The sequence below is a fragment of the Acinonyx jubatus genome, chromosome B1 (assembly GCF_027475565.1).
Source record: "Acinonyx jubatus isolate Ajub_Pintada_27869175 chromosome B1, VMU_Ajub_asm_v1.0, whole genome shotgun sequence".
In the NCBI taxonomy this organism is placed as follows: Eukaryota; Metazoa; Chordata; class Mammalia; order Carnivora; family Felidae; genus Acinonyx; species Acinonyx jubatus.
Genome location: NC_069382.1, coordinates 15,128,146 through 15,146,176, shown reverse-complemented (window position 1 = coordinate 15,146,176; position 18,031 = coordinate 15,128,146). Strand labels below are relative to the sequence as shown.

The 18,031-nt window shown below is 45.8% G+C and overlaps 1 protein-coding gene and 1 long non-coding RNA gene across 5 annotated transcripts in view; both read left to right on the top strand.

Annotated features, from left to right (window-relative positions):
• Positions 1-1,109: 1,109 nt before the first annotated feature.
• LOC128314324 (uncharacterized) lies at positions 1,110-6,612 on the top strand. The gene is made up of 3 exons (XR_008295836.1): positions 1,110-1,288; positions 1,389-3,064; positions 4,442-6,612. It is a non-coding gene; the product is annotated as an uncharacterized LOC128314324 (long non-coding RNA).
• Positions 6,613-8,411: 1,799 nt separating this feature from the next.
• Positions 8,412-18,031, top strand: part of ACSL1 (acyl-CoA synthetase long chain family member 1) — a 71,484-nt gene continuing 61,864 nt past the window's right edge. Inside the window, exon 1 of one of the 4 annotated variants that reach the window (XM_027077112.2) lies at positions 8,412-8,563. The gene's annotated coding sequence lies outside the window, so the exon portion shown is untranslated. Of the gene's footprint in view, positions 8,564-8,644; positions 9,201-10,948; positions 11,169-18,031 lie in introns of those variants that run through there. The other 3 variants (XM_027077108.2, XM_027077110.2, XM_027077111.2) reach the window with 3 other exon arrangements.

Sequence of the window (18,031 nt, the reverse complement as noted above, 5' to 3'; positions counted from 1 at the left end):
GAACAGAGTCATCTAAATGTCTTCAATAGTGAGTCCAAATGACCAGAAGCCCATATGTATGCGGGCAGCCTGCATTTTAAACTGAAGAAAAGCCTGTCAGATACACACACACACACACACACGGATTTTCGGCAATGATACAAAACCAGCCATGTATTCCTATATTTAGACCTAAGACATCTCCTTCAATTCAGACTATGTAAGAATATTCCCGATGGAGACTCTTGGCATTGAATTTAACAAAGTCAAGGACAAGAATGTATTGTCACAGAGGGAGGTGGGCACCAAACAAGGGCCAGACTTTGATCACGTGGCCAAAATACTGGGGCACCAATACCGTGTCTTTGTAGTGAGTTAATTAGGTGAAATATTTTGTGCGAAAATTTTTCAGAGAGGGTATATTCTAGGGATAGATAGGCACTAGGTCGTCATGCTGTGAACTGAGGTTCCATTTTATATTCAACTCTACATCCTTCGTGAACAGGTATATATACACACAGACACACACCTACCTACACACTCCAACACCTACCTCCTAGATAGCACACAGTAAATGCCCAGCAAACGTTTTTAAGTGAATACCTGAAAAGCTGAATTTAACGTCAACACTTTGCTGCCTACATGTGCCAAACTGATAGCACCATGCACTTAAAAATGAAAACATATCTGGAAGCTTGGGATGGGGAAGCGAGGACCAAGGACCTATTATGTGGCGGGCCCCTTACAACCTATTGTTCGTATGTGGAAACTGAGGCTCAGGGAGATAAGTCACATAACTAGCGTTAAGATAAATTTCTAGGCCCAAGTTGGATCTGCTCCTGACCAGGGTGTACCATCAACAAATCAAAATTCAGATCACTTTCATGTCCCTATAAGTGATCCACTTGACCAGAAATACGTGAGTTGGCTAGTCCCCCAAAGCAAAGCCAACTCAGGCTCTGTACTTATTTCCTTGTTCCTTCTCATTCCAATCAAGGTTGCCTAAGCAGCCCCAGCCAATCAGATATTTTCTGTTTTTCTCTTCCCTGTTCTTTATTATTTATTTTATAAATGCTTCCTGCCTTCTTCTCTGTTTTGCCGTTCTTGAATGGGGACTATCGGTTCCATGAAGTGTTAAATAGTTTATTGATATCACTTAAATTCTGTTCTCTCTCTCTCTCTTTCTTTTGATTTTTGACAGAGAATCACACTCAGTGTGGAGCCCCACATGGGGCCGCATCCCACGACCATGAGATCAGGACCTGAGCCAAAATCAAGAGTCGGATGTTTAACTGACCGAGGCACCCAGGTGCCCCTTAAACTGTCTTCTTTAACCATTTTTTAAACACCGGGAAGAGGTAGAGTCCAGCCTTGAACTTAGAGATTTGTATTTTTCTATTCTATCACAGGCTCTTAACCTAGGGAGCCTCGGACACCCACAGACAGCACACAGGAAGCGTTTATGAGGTGCGGATCCATATTTTTCATCAGATTCTCAAGGTGGGCCATGGCCTCCAGAAGGCTAAGGTGTGGGCCTGGGGGGAGCCTGCAGTGGCTGGGCTGGTGCAACGGGCATGAAGGAGCGGCCAGAGCAGAACTAAGGGAGGATGCATGTTGCCCACTCACCCAGTTTCAACACCACTCTGAACCGATGTCCCAACCCCACGGGGGTTACCAGTGTCCTGTTCCCAGAGACATCGGGTGACAAATGATCTGGTCCGAGTCCCATATGCTCCTTGCGGTATTTTTAGACACATTCTGTTCACTGAGAGAAACTTCAAATACTGCTGGGTGTCATGGGCCCGCGACATGACTGTTCCTTGGGTGGGGTGGAAGGGTGAGAGAGACCCCAGGGACGGGGGCTGGGCTCCCCCGGGCACTCAAGCACATGATGAGGGAGCAGCATTGTGACCTCAGAGGAGAGGGAAGCCAGTGAGCTCAGGTTCTAGGAATGGACTAGAAACAACCCCTGATGAATCACATACTCAATCCAATTTTCCTCTAGACTTCTAGCCACAGGCCTTCCTGAGAATAAGTAGAATGGAGATTCGAGACACTTTTTATTTATGTCACAAGGATGAGCAGAGTACTCACTGCTACCACCAGGCACGGTGAGGGGGAGTCTCACGTAGACGTAGAGTGTGAAGAAGGCACCTCCTATCTGCGTGTGCATTACACGAACAAGTAATCACAATGAATGTGACAAGTTCTGTGCCAGAACCATCAGACAGAGCTGTGGGACCACCTCCGGAGGAAACAGCAGTTACACCTTGGAGAAGGAGAAGCAGTACTATTGGTGGTGACATACCGGTTCAATGGGATAAACACGTATCGAGTACCAGGCATTGTCTTGGGATGAGGGGAGGAGATGTCTAGACACACAACGTCTGCTGTCAGGGAGCTCAAAGCCAGGTCCACAGACCTAGAAGCACAGAAATGACAACCTATCACAAACAGGCAGTGCAACTTAAATGGCAGGCTAGCACAACTCTGGGGATAACAAGGTGTGTGGTGTGTGTGTGTGTGTGTGTGTGTGTCTGCGTATCTGTGTGTGTCTGTGTCCTGGAGAAAGGGATGCCTGAGTTAGGTTTTGGAGGGTAAATAAGAATTTATAGGGTTGCAGATACAAAAAGCATAGCTACAAAGGCTTTCCAAAGAGAATCGTAAGTAATACCACTTAATAGAATATTCACTGGGGGCAAGTACTGTACTAAGTGCTTTGCAGACATTATCTCACACAGCAACTCACCACCACCACCCCTGCTTTTTTTTTTTTTTTTAACATAATCATCCTTTCTTGGATAAGAGATACACTCAATCCCCAAAAGGCCTACCATACTCCAGACATATCTATCTGTCCATCTCTATCTAATTTGTCTATCTGCTCATCTTTCTATCTTTTATATATTTTTATCTGACTTGATTTGATTTGATTTTGAGAGAAAGAGAGAGCACATGGGGGAGGGGCAGAGAGAGAGGGAGAGAATCCCAAGCAGACGCCATGCTCAATGTGGAGCCCCCGACCGTCAGAACATGACCTGAGCTGAAATCAAGAGCTGGCCACTCAACCAGCTGATCCACCCAGGTAACCCTCATCTTCCTATCTTCCTATCTATCTATCTATCTCTCATCTATCTATATACCATCTACCTATCTCTCTATATCTATCCGAGTGTTTATTCCAGAATCAGATATAGGATTTTATTTTCTTAAGAAATTATGGCTTTCTTCTAAAAAGCAGAAAACACACTTTCAAAAGTTTTGATTTACATAATCCTCTATTAGATCAGCTGAGGGATGACTGAACAAAAAGAGAACACAATGTTTGGAAGGCAGAGGCAGGATTAATATTTAAATACCTTGAAGGGAGACCTTCTCAGTGATATATTTCATCTAGTCACCCTGAACTGTTTAAAGTGACACTCCAGATTTTAGAGCAGAAATTCATGGCTTGTTAGAGCATTAGTGGTTATGAACTGGGAACTTTAGTTCTAAAAACCCTACTGACTCACTAAAGTTTACAGAAGACTGGAGGGCTCACTGATGGACCTGCCAGGAATACTCAACGGTAGAAACTCTTAAGGGAAACAATATAACCACCGCTGTGCATTGAACTGGACAATCATGTGTGTTTTCAGATTGACCAATGAACTATTTCCTTGGCTAATACTCCCCAAAGCATGATTTTTTCCTGTGGAAACATGATTTCTTCTGTGAAAACAGAAGGAGCACAGAGGAATGGGGAGGGAAAAGGTGTCACAACAATATATTCCTTGGAATGTAGGATATTGGATTTATTTTGGTCACAAGAGTGGAGGGCAGGCTTTCTTCCTCTTTCAGCTCTAATATTTTCAAACTTACCTATATCCATTTGCACCTTTTTCTCTCCAGTCCCAGAAAAATGTGTTTTCTTTCACTAGAAGCTAATGACATTAGCTGCTTTTCAAAACATTTGCCTCTCATCTCTTTAAACACAGGGTGTCCCTCCACCAACAGAACTATAAATTAAATATTCTTTGATTCTATTTTCACTTTAGCTAATATGTTTCTTCTTTACTTTCTTTTTTTTTTTTAACGTTTATTTATTTTTGAGAGACAGAGAGACAGAACCCGAGCAGGGGAGGGGCAGAGAAAGAGGGTGACACAGAATCCCAAGCAGGCTCCAGGCTCTGAGCTGTCCGCACAGAGCCAGACGCGGGACTCGAACTCACGGACCGTGAGATCATGACCTGAGCTGAAGTCAGAGGCTCAACCAACTGAGCCACCCAGGTGCCCCTGTTTCTTCTTTACTTTCTTAAATTGAGATATGGTTGACTTGATCGATATAGAGAACATATATTAGTGTCAGATGTCCAGCATAATGATTCCATATCTGTATATTGTGAAATGATCACCAAAATAAATCTTTAACATCCACGACTTTTACTATATTTTGTGTAATCTCAGATGCATATTTTTCCAGATTTTAATCTCTCTGGCATCAGGATGTATAGTAGACTTTTTGCAATATGGCCACTGTCGTTCCTCTCCTTGAATCCATGTCCTTGGGTAATCCTTTCCCACATGGATACTTGACTTAGTCATGTGACTTGCTTCAGCCAATGGAATAGTGGCAAACACAAAGCAAGCCAAAGTTTGAAAAGCAGTTGTACGCTGGGGCTTATCCCCTTTGCAGAGCTTGGAGCCCTGAGGCCACCATTTTAGGACGGATGAACTGCTTACTGGAGTGGACATGTAGAAGAGAACCAAGGGACCCCAGCAAATATCCTGACATCCAAGTGAGTGAGGCCATTCCTGAGCCATCCAGCCCATATATCCACCAGCTGACTGGCTGCAAGAGAGAGCTCAGGAGAGACCAGCAGGGGAACTACCTGGTTGAACCAGCCCAAGTGCCAAGCCACAAAATCATGAGCTAATAAATGATTGCTTTTTTAAGCCGCTAAATTTTACAGTGATTTGCTATGCAGTAAAAGCTAAGCAGTACACAGTACATCTTCCAGCTGATGATGTCATAATTATAATGGGAAGCATGTTTTTTTCTTTCTCCGGGATACATAAAATAATGGTGCATCTTACAATTGATTGTGACTTAGATCAGATGCAATACAGTATTACATGCACTTGGCAGGTAAGAAAGCTAGGGATCAGAAGGTTTCTTGCCCAAGGTCTAGAACCAGTAAGTTGTGGAATTTGAATCCATGCTGTCCAACTCCAGGCCTTTGCTCTTACCCTGCAAGCACTTCCATCCACCTGGATGGGGGAGTGTCTGGAGAGCTGGTTGGTAGGAAAGCAGAGATAGGTTATGAAGGACATCTTAGAAGTTCTTGTAAAGAGTTTGATTTTGACAACGAAGAGCTAGTTGAACTGGAAGATTGGAGTACTTAGAATTTATTTGACATTGACTGAATACAATACTCATACCACCTCAAGAAACAGAAAGTCGTGTTGTGGGGCTGCAGGGTAGAGTCTGGAAGGCCTGGAGTTGTCCAACAACTCACCCAGTGGGAAGAGGGGTGTACCCATGGAAGTTACTGCCTACACAGCTGCGGACTAACTCTCCCTCGTAAAGTTAATGAAGTCAGTGGATCAAGTGCACTTGAACAATAAAAGGGGTGGGGAGAAGGGAGGACTATGGCTTAATTAGGGCCACTGGAGACCATGTGATAATCAGTAGTTACAGAGCAACATCTGTTTGGTGGAAATATCTCAGATTTCCCAGCAAATCTGAGATTCATGGCATACAGTGCCTGCTCTCTAGGTACTTACATCTCCTGGGGGAAATGGATATACGCCTAATGTAGATGTAACCTCAAAATAGACTGAGTGACAAGCACCCAGCCACTGATGCCAACCCCTTCTTTAACCATCCACTTACCAAGGTCTGGAATTTAAAGCCCATTGGCCACCAATAACTGATGTGGCTACACTTCAGATGACCATGCTCAAAAGCAGTAGATATAGAAGATCAATAATTGTCACAACTCTGCAGTTGGCAATCACAAGTGGGAGATTTTGAGACAAGGTCATTGTCAACCTGTCCCTCAGCATGTCCCAAAAAAGACTTTGACTCTCTTTAGCTTTTCTGGAAGATTGATCAATCAATTTTAGAGAGCTATAGATTTGGATCTAGCCAGAATTAGCCACAGAAGTTTAATCGAGCCAAAATGGGGCCAAGAATAACTAAGAAGAGAGACTCAAACTTCTATTAGGAATTTTGTTCCACTGCAACATCCCATTTGGCTCCTGTTCGGTTGGCTACAGAAGTGTCTGGGAAAAAAGAAGGTGGAAAAGAGGCTTAAGACTGGATTTCTACCGGGGCACCTGGGTGGCTCAGTCGGTTGAGTGTCCGACTTCAGCTCAGGTCACGATCTTGCTATCTGTGAGTTCAAGCCCTGCGTCAGGCTCTGTGCTGACAGCTGAAAGCCTGGAGCCTTCTTGGGATTCTGTGTCTCCATCTCTCTCTCTGTGCCTTGCCCGCTCACACTGTCTCTCAAAAATGAATAAATGTTAAAAAAAATTTTTAAAAAAAGACTGGGTTTCTACCTCTCCCGGAGTCACAAAATGGAGCCCCCAACTATGGAGTACAGAACCTTTATTTAATGACAAAACTGAGATCGTGGGCTGTCAGTCCCAACAACATCCTTCTGAGGTAGGTCCCATTCTTCCTGTCTTACAGAGGGTGAGACGGGCCTTGCTGCCCAACTCCAAAGCTTATGTGGCTTATGTGCTCAACCACCGTGCAATACTGCTTACCTTCAAAGTCTTTATCTGGTGGTCACAGGACAACGCCATCAAGTGTGAAACTTTTTGAAATGACAAGGGAGATACGTTTTTTAAAAAAGTGTTAGCACTGAAAGGGACCTGAGAAGTTATTTAGTCTAGTCCTCTTATTTCCAGAGGAGAAACCTGAACTTGCCACTCTACATCACACAGCAGCTCTACCACAGAGAGTAGGAATTGAGATGTAATCCCTGGTTGTGTGCCTCTCCTACGCTAGGGCCTTAAATTATCTGCACTAGGGCTAGAAATCAGGGAAGGGCATGCCAGTTAGAAGAAACGTGTCTTGGAGGGGGAAGGGACAGGGAAGACAGTGACAGCTGTCACGTGTTGTGGGGTTGAATTGTGTTCCCTTCTCCCTCAGAAGGAACCAACCGGGCACACACCTTGATTTTGAAGCTCTCGGCTCTAGAACCGTGAGACAATACATTTCTGTTTAAGCTACCTGGTTTGTGATACCGTGTAATGGCAGGTTACAAACCAATACAGCACAGAACTTGGACGTGCCTATGGAGAGGCGGAAGGACCAGTTAGAGAAGCAAGAGAAAAAAAGAAGAGGCTCAAATGATGAAATCATGGGTGAGGAGAGATCTGAGCAGAGAAACCAAGTGGAAAGCAATAAAAACGAAAGTGGAGTACATTTCTAATTTTAGATGGAGAGCCTATGTGTAGAAGGGGATCCTGGAGAACTGAGCGGTTACAGAGGCCACTGGAGTGTGGGTGGCCCTCACCATTGCTGTCCTGGGGTACCTGGCACACTTTGGGAGGTAAGTCCTTGAGATATTAGTTGCTCCAGGGAACCCAATAAGCTTGAGGTGTCCGGGGAGCTCAGGCTCACAAAAACGTAAGTATCAGTCCAGTCCAGTGGTTATTATGTGCATATGCTCTGGAAGCAGATTGCATGAGTTCCAAGAGTACTTTCGCCCTCACTAGCATTCAGCCTCTGTGCCTGAGTTCATTCCAAATGGCCAACGCAGGGATGCAGAACCCCTCAAAACCACAGCCACTGCTGAGCAGGATATACAGGCCCCAAGAACTTGGCAGGTGAATAGTGCCCTTGAGCAATATCAAGCCTGCATTCTGCTCTCACTATACCCGGTTTGATTTGTTCAACGTTGCTTCACGACCAGGGCATTGCAGAAGTCCAGACAAGAGTGTTCCCAGCCAAAGACTATGGCGAAACTCCATGTGAAAACCGTGGTGAAATCGGGCTAAAAGGGGTCGTGCATGTGGATGACAAGAAAAAAAAAAAAAAAAAGGCAAAGGAAGCCCTCTGGTCACCAGGATCCCGCCCCCGCCCCTGCTCCCGCATTAATCCTTGCCCGCCTAGAAGTCAGCAAGGCAGGCAATTGGGGGAGGAAAATGACAAAGGGCGTCTGCCGGTCCTCATGGCAACGGGACCCCAGGGCTGGCCGGGCTTCTAGGTTGAAGCTCTACAATATACCCTTTGCCCTTCCACAGATTCGCTATGAAATCGAAGGCAGGAGAAGCGACTCTTCCTGAGTTTGCTCGCCGCCTCCCTGCACCCGCCAGCAGGCAGCCCGGCACGCGCGCACCCAGACGGGAGATGGGCGCGCGTCGGGGGCGGGGCTTGAGAGCGGAGGCGGGGCCTGGGGCCGGGGCGGAGCCAGCGGGGCGGGAGCGGCTGGCGCACTCGCAGCAGCTTGGCTCCGCGGCGGCTGAGGCTGGGGCGCAGCCAGGGCGCAGCGACTACGGCGGCGCCCTTAAATAGCATCCGGAGTCGGCGCTGGGCAGGCAGTGGGCTGAGGTGACAGCCGGCGGCGTAGCGGCCCGGCCAGCCGAGGAGGTGAGTGCTTTTGCCGCCGGGAGCCGCGTTTTTCCCGGCTGCGGCGCCGGTGGTCTCGGCGGAGGCGCTGGGCTGAGGCTGCTCCGCCGGCCCGAGCCCGGGAGGCGACGGCCGCGGCGGAGACGCGTGAGCCGCCCCTCGACTCCCGGGGACGTTCCGCTTTTCCGGCCTCTGCCCTCGGTTCCCCTTCTCCCGGCAGCGGAGGCCTTCGGGCCGCCAGAGCTCGCCGCCGCTTCCTGTGCCTGAGCCGGGGATGCCCGGCCGCCGTTTCCCGCGGGCTGCGCGGGCGCGGGGGCTGGTGCACGGCGGGGTCCGGGTGACGCGCGCCGCGGGACCGGCCTCTGGTTTGTGTGACGGCGGGGACCCGCCCGTCCCGGAAGCCGGACCCCGAGCTTCAGATGCGAGGGATGGTCCAGCGGGGCCGGGGCGCCTGTCCCCGTGACAGGGTTTTTGAGGCGCATTCGGACCGCGCCTGAAAGCGTCGGAGCCGGAACGTCCTGCTACCTCGGCGTGATGGTGGCCCCTGCGCGGAGCGCTTGTAGGAGGGTCGAATGCAGCCTCAAAAGCCGGTTGCTAAAAGGAGAAATTCTCGCGGTGTCTCTGGAGGAGTGCCCATAGCCGTGTTGGAGTCACTGATGTAAGAAGCCTGGTGTTTTTTGAAATTAGGAAGCAGCGATGATATCTATCGTCTTGTAGCCTGGGAAAGTGGTGGTAAAGGACTTGAATGGTCACGTGGACTAGAACCTAGAGACCGACACTTATCAGTGTGTATTTACAATCGCAGATCCCTTCCCCACCCCACCTACTTACAAGGTGATGGAGCTTAATTAAGACCATTGTAGATGTGCTGTTTGCCATTTAAAGTTAACAGTTCTGAGCATCTTCTTGATACAGGAGCATCCAAAGTGCCCCCCGACTGTCAGTACCCTTTCTTTTATTTTTCGTCTTTGCTTAGCATGAGAAGAACATGAAATGTCATAGTGTCTGACACAAATTTCACCTGTGTTTATCTCGGTGTAAACAGTTATTTGCTTAACACAAACAAAAAGTCAATCGAAAGTTTCTGGTTGATTCTGCATTTTCAAGTGGCCATGGCAGGTTCAATGGGCACATTAGTGGACTTGAGGAGGTGGAACTTTTAAAGGAAATCTTGCTTCCCATCAGCATGGAGCCGGTCTTCTGAGATGAGATGTTCTTTCTTGCCTTCACTCAACTGGGAGAATCCCTTCCCAGTCTGAAACTTGACTCCTTAGTTGTGAAAGGTCTGCGTTAAACGAAAGTCTTTCATGAGCTAAGATTCTAGGACTAGGAAAAAAATCTTCAAAAGTAGCCAACCTCATACCTCCCTTCCTCCCTTCAAATAGTGTAGGCATATTATAGACCTCTGTTTTATGCATTTACTGTGAACAGAAAAAAACTTTTTTTTTTTTTTTAATCACCCTTCCCTCACAATTATAAGCATTTTGACTTATTTCCTTCCTGGCTCTGTTATGCATATTTTGGCAATATTTTCATTATTATTGCAGGCAGCCTGACTCAAAAGAGATCTCTGGGCTTTTTCACTTGGGGTGTTTAAGAGATAGCTAATTGTGACAAGTGCAGGTTGGGACAGGTTTCGGTTTATATCATAGAGGTATTTTCCTAGCTACCTCTCTTTCAGATAAAGTTTGAAATAACTGAAAGCATGCTCACATGCCACAGGCCTTACTATGTCTTTCGTTTTTGATGTTAGCTGGCTTGTGGAAAATGGTTGTGTTCAGAGGAGGGGCTGGGGAAAGACCAGGTTGTTCTGTCATCACAGCTGGGGATTTCTCCTCTCTCCCTTCAAGTTTCACTTTTCTGGAAAGAGCAAGACTATAAGAATACTAGTAATTTCTAGATGTTGAGATTCCATAACCCGAGATGAATATGTATAATTTTTAAGGGCAGTTGCTGAATGTATTGGGCAGGTTTGCCTCATAAAGCATGAGTTCATTATTCTTCTGCACATACCGACTTTCGTATCCAAATACTGTTAAGTTAGAATCCATTAATAACGTTTTATGAACAGTATTGTTTGGATGATGCAATGGGATAGACTCTTGTGTTAAAAAATACAGAGGAACTTCCTTTAAGGCAGCTCCAAGCTATTGGTATCCTGTGGCCTTACTTGAAATCTTGGGATCCAAGCCTTTCTCTCTCGCAGGCAGGTTCTTCGTCAGGAGGTAGACTGTAGATGCACAGTGTTTACTGCAGGTGGTCAGTCCAACTTGGCGGTCAGACAAACCCATCAGGATCATTTGTCTTTGGCACTCATGCCTAGAGACAAAGTCTCCTTGAACAGAGCTGAGCTGAAGCTGCACGTGGTTAGATTTAATTTTCAACATTGTAGTACTTGAAGGGGCTCTGAGAGCTTTTACAGAAACACGTTTGGAAAGCGCACAAGCTAGAAAGTGGAGGCAATTTACCAGTGTTTGTGGCTGCAACTCCAAGATTGTCCTTTTATCTCCAATTCCTTACCGAAAATGCCCAGATGACAGCTCAACAGGAATTTCTAGTTTGTGTGAGCCCAAAGTGATACATAATTTGAAAAAATTGACAAGAGGAAGCTATTGTGTAATCGGTGGTATGTTACTTTCTCTGCTTTTTCTTTACATCCTGACGTTTAGAAGTTCTTGGCTGAGTTGTAGACAATATGGAATTTGGTTTGTTGTAACTTTTGTGCAATTCCGAGGACAGAATGAAATATGGAGCCTTTCTTGAAACATGGCTGGCTTGCAGGGAGGGCACATTCTTTGGACGAAAGCTTAGGTGTAGGTGAGTGCTCTCTTCCCCTGTGCTGCCTGCCTAGAAGAATGCATTTGGCTGGAGGCACAAAAAAAATCTAAGATTTCAAAACTGGTGGCTCTGTGTCGGTACCTGGGCTAATTCTCTTTATGAGGATTTTTCAAGTTTTAAATGAAATTTGAAAGCTATCTAACACCTAATTCAAAACCATTTGCCTCAGAAAACCTACATATGTGTGTGTATGTATATGTATATAAAATATAAAATTATAAAAAGTTTAGCATGTAAATGTGAAAGTATTTATAATAGGAATATATACTTTTATAAGAATTATATTAACATAGGAATATTGTATATTATATACTTTTTACATTATAGCACGAACCTCTGCTTCTAGAAAATTTGGGAACTATAAAAAAAGGTCTTCAAGAGAATAGATGCTATTAACCTTTTTGTGTATTTCCTTTTAGTGTTTTTCTAAACAACTTTTTTTTGTACTTTAAGCATATAGTTTTAATTGAAGATAAAAATTTTGATGATTTAAAAAATTTCTTAATGTTTTTAAAAAAATTTTTTTAACATTTTTTTTTTTGAAAGACAGAGAGAGACAGAGCACGATTGGGGGAGGGGCAGAGAGCGAGGGAGACAGAATCTGAAGCAGGCTCCAGGCTCCGAGCTGTCAGCACAGAGCCTGACGCGGGGCTCAAACTCACAAACCAGATCATGACGTGAGCCACAGTCCAACGCTTAACTGACTGAGCCACCTAGGCTCTCCTGATAGTTTAATTTTAATCACCTAAGTTATATTGTGAGCATTCTTCCATGTTGTTACCTTCTCCTCCAAAACTAAGTTTTGAGAATGGCTGCATAATGTGGTGTAAGGGATATGTTCCAATTTACTTACCCTTCTCCTACTGTTGGATATTTAAGAACAACTGCGTCAGAACGGTTTGCCAAGCCTCTTTTGTGTTTAATGTATCTTTTGGAAAAATTAAGGCGTGTTCTGCTTTAAAACTGTTGACACTGGCAATGATTTGAAAATTATTTTTGTTAGTGAATGGTTTTAATGAACTTTTGGGTTCATGTGTTCTAGTCCAAAGCTGTCGATTTCATGGTCTGGAAAGATAAGTGGAAAAAATGAGGGCATCAAAGGAGGAAACGTGGATTGACATTTATACCATTTCCTCTTTCTGGAAGGACTTCTGATAAATGTATTATCTGTCCCTTTGCACAGTTGTGGCGGAGGAAGAAATTGGTACTTTCCCCTCAGGTTGGTTGTGAGAGAAATGTGCGTATATCTAAGGCCCAAATACCTCGAACACTGTTTATTCTTTAAATAACCAGAGTAAAGAGAAGGTTGCTACAGAGACTAGTTTCTCCCTCAGGGCTCAGCCGTCAGCTACAAAGCAGGGTCTGTGAGCTGACTGAGGCAGTGGCCACAGCCCAGCAGGGGCAGGCTCAGGACGTGAAAGGTGATAACAGCCAACAGTCCAAGGCGCTGTTCTCAGTGCTTCTGATATCGTGTGAATTCAGTTAATCCTCCCTGCAAGGTAGGTCCTGCTATTATCCCTGCTTTACAAAAGATAAAAGAATAAGGGCAGGAATGAAGTTGCCCAAACCAGGATTTGAACCTACGCAAGTCAGACTTCGGGGCCTGAGCTCCTAATTGGTTGGCTCAACTGCCTCCCTAGAGCTTGAAAGGTTCTTAGCCCAGGAGGGTCAGCAAAGTTCCAGGTTACCTAGCTAGTGGCAAGACAGGACAGAAGTGGTTCTTTTTCCGTGTCGTTGTTCCTTGATATCTCCTGGCCTCATTTTTACACTCTGTCCTGTACCACCAGAGCGCTGAAATGACAACAAATTTTGATTCAGCTTGCTTCAGTGAGTGACAAGATCACCTGGTCCAGAGCTATGACTTTCTAGAGAATTAAAGAGTTAAAGGCTTTGCCTGCCCTTGGTCGCATTAAGACTGGTGAACCGTCGAGGTGCACGGGTAATGCATCAAGTGTGTGGCAGGAAGAGAGGGTGTGGCTGGGAACAGGGACCCACGCTCGGCAGAGATGGTCGAGCCACTCACTTAAGTAAGAGATTGGTCTCACCATGGCACGTAGGTTTGCTTCCTGCTGTGCATCTCGGGTTACTTTTACCAAAAATAGACTTTCTCAGCATGTTAGAGACAAGAGAACAGAATTGTGAGTTTTCAGGGTTTGGAGGCACAGTGTTATATCGCCTACTGGATATGGGTGCCTTTTTTCTAGTACAGTTTTAGGCAGAACCCCAAGGTACGGAATAAAAGCAGGGCTGCTGTGGTTGCAGGGGGCAGGGGCGGGAACCCCAGCTCCCACATATATACTTGCTTCCTGAGTCACCTTTGTCTGCGGCACTTCTAAATATCTCAGGCTCCCTGAACATCGAAATAGCATAACTTGCTCCCTTGCAGACACAGTAATCGTTGTGCAGGTCATGGGTGATTTAGCCCAGGTTACACAACCTGTGTTCCCCTCTGGCCATGATACCCAGTGGAGTTTGTTCCTGGGCCCCGGGCCTGTTCGGAGAATGACCAGATCTCAGTGTACTTCTTGTTTTGTGCCCTGCAGTCGACCTATCTTCACTTACTCTGTACAGTATTGCACAACATACACCAATTTTTCCTCAACGTCACTGCCCAAACCATAGCCTGTCACCTCTCTGGTTGAGACAGTAGAGACCCCTCGTTGAAAAAAGAGGGAGAGAATGATGACTTTCCTTAATGAATAACTCTCTGATTGAGTCCCTCCTCTGCCCAGAAGCCTTCCAGGGCTCCCTCTATAAGGTCCCAAGTCTTTATTTAGCTTGGCTCTTGGGAGCTTCTAGAGTCTGGTTCCAACCTGCTGTTTCCTGTGCCTGTCCCAAACCACCCACATCCCGGGACTTTTGGAAAGCAGACTCTGGGAGCACGGGATTGCACCAAGGTCTCTGCATCCCAAGATTCTATCCGTGAGCTCTCTCTTTGGCCTGAGTGGCCTTCCCATGTCCTAGAAGGGCCTCATGGACCCTGTGCATTTACTGTGGCCTGTCTGCAATGACATTCCTTATTCCAGCCTCCTTCCTCGTGGACCTGCTCCTCAGAGACTCTGGATCCCTCACTGGAACCCTAGGCTAACGTTCAGCTGGCTGAGATGCGCCAGCAGCTGCAGTGGTGGTTAAAATGCTGAAATTCTCCCATATTGGTTAGGAATAGCTGCTACTCCAAGTGCCCCCACCCCTAATTCAGATTCTGAAGGGTTGGTGCCTGGTCCATCCAAGGATCTCCTGAACCCATTCTGGGGCAGTGGCCTACTTCTTTCTGGATCGGTTGATACCTGGCTGTACTGGTTATTCGTGTTATGAATAGCACCCCCCTCTCTCCTTCATTTGCCTTTTCATGTGAGCATATCTTGCTTCCTCATATAGACTCCCCAGCCGCATTCTAAGCTCTGGGCATGTAGGAGACCTAATCATTATCTTTTGCATGTTTTCAGCAGCATTTAACGTGGCACCTTAACTGCTAGCAAGCACTTAATGTTGTCTGATGTCCAGTTGAGACCAGGAGACATTCAGACAGTCAGGTGTCCTGTAGAAGGGGATCGCTGACAAGAATATACATTTCAGTGTTCCAAATTTGTAAATTATGATGCTGCGCAAAACTGAGATCTTTCAGCAAAGATCAAGGTATCGAAAATCACTAGACCAAGCCTGTGCTTTCGTTGGGTTGAACTTAGTGTTTAGGAGTACAGCCGTGGTGTCTCTTTCAGGGTACTTTCAGAGAGGTTTCAACAGCAGGTGGTTGTAAGTAGGCTTTGCGGGATGTGGAAGGGAAGCAGATCAGTGTCAAGTTCTAGATAATCTTACATAACTGTACCGTCGTCTTCATTTACCTGGTATTCCTCCTTAAAATCATACCTTGTTTCTGTGCTACTAGTGAAATGGTCAAATAGCTGTTTGTTCCTTCTGTAGGACAATTACCCGCATTGTTCCTCAGGCACGCTTCCAAGGTGCCCCAGAATGTGGGGCTGGCAGGGAACTTGCCTGCCAAGCAGTCCAACCAACCACCTCATGGGAGGACGGAACCGAGATTCAGAGAGGTGTGGCTGAGAGCCCAGAGACAGGCTAGACTGTGAAGACAGAGCCAGCCTGTGCTGCCCTCTTCGGACAGGAATCAGAGATGAGCGCCATTGAGGCTGGCACCCCTCTAAAGTGTAGCAGACTGAACATCCCTGGCCCGTGAGGCAGGGGCTGAAGCTTTGGGCTGCCGTGGCCCTGCGACCTTGATTCTCCTTCCTCCAGAGTAGCTGGCCCAGCCCCCTCGGGCTCTCAGGCTTGGGCCAGGTGACTTCACTGCCAGTGTCCTGCCCGCTCCAACTCCTTTCCCTCACGGAGTTGTTGATTACCTCTGTCTCCCTCTTAGACGGAAAGTCTGTGTGCAAGCACTGTTACACTGCCCCCTAGCGGCAGCAAGCTTTTCGGGGGGGGGGGGGTGCTCCAGTTAGCACTTGTTTTTAATGTTTATTTATTTATTTTGAGAGAGACAGAGAGAACGAGGGGGAGAGGGGCAGAGAGAGAGGGAGAGAGAATCCCAGGCAGGCTCCATGCTCAGCGTGGAGTCCGACCCAGGGCTCGATCTCACGAACTGTGAGATCAGGACCTGAGCCAATCGCAAGACTCAGACACTTAACTGACTAAGCCACCCAGGCACCCCTGCAATTAGCACTTTTATTTGTTGCCTCCCAGAGTCAAGAACTGACAGAGACTCTAGCCAGGCAGGTGCCCAGAGAAGCTGCAAGAACTGCTCAGTCGTCCCAAAATTGGGCCCATGTGCCCCGTGGTGGAGGTAGGCCATCCAGGGTGCAGGGTAGGTATATTAGAACTACTACAGATACTCATTTTTTAGCTTAAATTCATATATGTGTATTTTATAATGTTCAGAAAATATTTGCAAATGTCTAGAGTTTATAAATGTAGTTACATATTAAGAGGCATTTATTGATTAGTTTGGATGCATTATAAAAAGCTCAGAGAACCGGAAAATTAACTCCTTCTCTACCAACAGCATGGCAAGATACCTCTGAATGCCACTTGGAAAAAAAAAAAAAAAGAGCAAGAGAACTCAGTTTTTCAGTTAAGGGGGAATCGAAACTCCTTTGCGAAACTAGGTTGTGATTGATGTCAAATTGGTCTCGAAGTGAGGTGGTATCTTATTGTGGTGGTGATTTGTATTTCCTGATAACGTAGAGCATATTTTCATGTGTCTGTTAGCCATCTGGATGTCTTTGGAAAAGTGTCTAGTTATGTCTTCTGCCCATTTCTTCACTGGATTATTTGGTTTTTGGATGTTGAGTTTGCTAAGTTCTTTATAGACTTTTGGATACTAACCCTTTATCCAGTATGTCATTTGAAGAGCCCAAATGCCCATCGATGGACTAATGGATATAGAAGATGTGGTGTACATATGCAGTGGAATACTACTCGGTGATCAAAAAGAATGAAATCTTGCCATTTGCAACAACATGGATGGAACTATAGTGTGTTATGCTAAGTGAAATAAGTCAGCCGGAGAAAGACAAACGTCGTATGATTTCACTCATATGTGGAACTTAAGAAACACAACAGATGAACATAGGGGGAGGGAAGGAAAAATAAGATAAAAACAGACAGGGAGGCAAACCATAAGGGAGTCTTAAATACAGAGAACAAACCTGAGGGTTGCCGGAGGGGAGGTACGTGGGGGGGCATGGGCTAAATGGGTGACAGACGTTAAGGAGGGCACTTGTTGGGATGAGCACTGGGTGTTGTAAGTGATGAATCCCTGGGTTCTACTGAAACCAATATGACACTGTATGTTAACTAACTTGAACTTAAAGAAATAAATTTAAAAATTTTTTAAAAGTGGTCTTGGACTTCAGGAGAGTCGTGTTAAATCCAGAGTATATTTTGACTTTGGACCCAAAGCTTGAAAACGCAGAAGCCTTAAAGTCAGGACAAAGATTTTATTTTATTTTCTGATTTATTCACTACTGTGTCTCCTGAGATGGGAGCAATGTTTGATATGGAGTGCTCTGTAAATCTCAGATTGAACAGATAGACCTTTCTTTGTGTGACAATCAAATATCATGCTGGGTGTAGCACCTCTAGTCAATATTTAGGTTGGCTTTCTTTGTTGAACGTTTAGTCACTTAGCAGGAAGCAGCATGTGGATGTGCTAGTCAGTTTTACTCCCCGCAAATCGTTCCCCAAACTGCAGGATCATAGCGCCGAATGGGCCTCAGAAGTGTCACCTGAATAGTAAGATGTTTGGGATTTGCTTTAAAATTGTTTTTTTGTTTTTTTTTTTAATGGGTGTAAAATGAGACAATATTAGCAAAGTGTTGATCCTGGGAAAGCCGAAGCTAGGGTCATGGGCATATGGGGGTTTGTTTTCCTATTCTATGTACTTTTAAATCCATGTGGACATTTTCATAATAAAATATAAACAAAACGTACGGGGAAAGTAGACCCCAAGCTAGTGTCACATGTTCCAAGTAGGTAACAGCCAGATGAGACCATCTCTTTGTCTTCCTTTCCTTCTTTTAAACGCCAGGTCGTTACTCTACAGTCCTCTGCAACTTGTTGGATTTGTTAGGTTTTCAGCCTCCTGCGGGCCACCCACTCTTCCCATGGTTCCCCGCACCCTTGGAGTTATTCCAGCCC